The sequence below is a fragment of the Octopus bimaculoides genome, chromosome 25, assembly GCF_001194135.2.
Source record: "Octopus bimaculoides isolate UCB-OBI-ISO-001 chromosome 25, ASM119413v2, whole genome shotgun sequence".
Classification (NCBI taxonomy): domain Eukaryota; kingdom Metazoa; phylum Mollusca; class Cephalopoda; order Octopoda; family Octopodidae; genus Octopus; species Octopus bimaculoides.
This window is the reverse complement of record NC_069005.1, coordinates 25692924-25693914: the sequence shown is the minus strand read 5'-3', so window position 1 is coordinate 25693914 and position 991 is coordinate 25692924.

Below are 991 nucleotides of genomic sequence, written 5' to 3'. Positions count from 1 at the left end.
GCAAAGGTGAGTGTAGATGAACTGGGTGAGGGGGACATTCTGACCTGTCCTGTCCAGTGTTCAAGCCTGGTCAGGATGAGGGAAGAAGGTGAGAGTCCTTTTATTTTCGTTTATACAAAAATATTAAAAAATATATTTTCTAGATAGAGATTGAAACCTCTACCTTCATACAAGGTTATTAGTTAAACTACTAACACCTTTACCTATTAGTCCATCAAACCAACACCTGAGAAACAACTTAAAAATAAGATATTTAAATCTATTATTATTGATTTGATGCTGTGGTAGATTTAATTGTCTTATTTCCCACAGAAATTAACAAGGCACCCAATGTAAGTAAAGACACAGATAAATAAGCAGTGATAGGACATCCTGAATAATCTGCTAGTGGATTCAAGTCAGACCAGAGTGTAAGATTTTTCATTAAAATTTTTGTTTTTATTTAACAATGGTTTAAAAAACCCTCTATCATCTTGCAATGCTATTGAACTAATTATAAATACCTTTATTCAGAAGGTCGTCTCTGCAGGAACAAGAACAATCTTAAAAATGGGATATTTATTTAAATCCATTCTCAATAATGATCTGATGTTGTGTTAGGGTTAGGGTTAAATAACTCATTTTTCACTGAACCTAGAAGTGGGAGACTCAGTAAACCAGTGGGTTAATGGCATGGTGAGGCAGAACAACAACTAAGATGCGAGATTCTGTCCATGGTTCAATAATGTGAAATATTATCCAACTCTCTCTTTCTTGGTCTACCCTAGGTCCCCAACTTGTTGTTGGGGTAGAGAAATATGTATAAATAAATATATAAATATATATATATGTAAATAAATAAATATATATGTATGTAAATAAATAAATATATATATGTATGTAAATAAATAAATATATATATGTATATAGATAAATAAATATATATATGTATATAAATAAATAAATATATGTATATAAATAAATAAATATATATCATCATCATCATCATCAT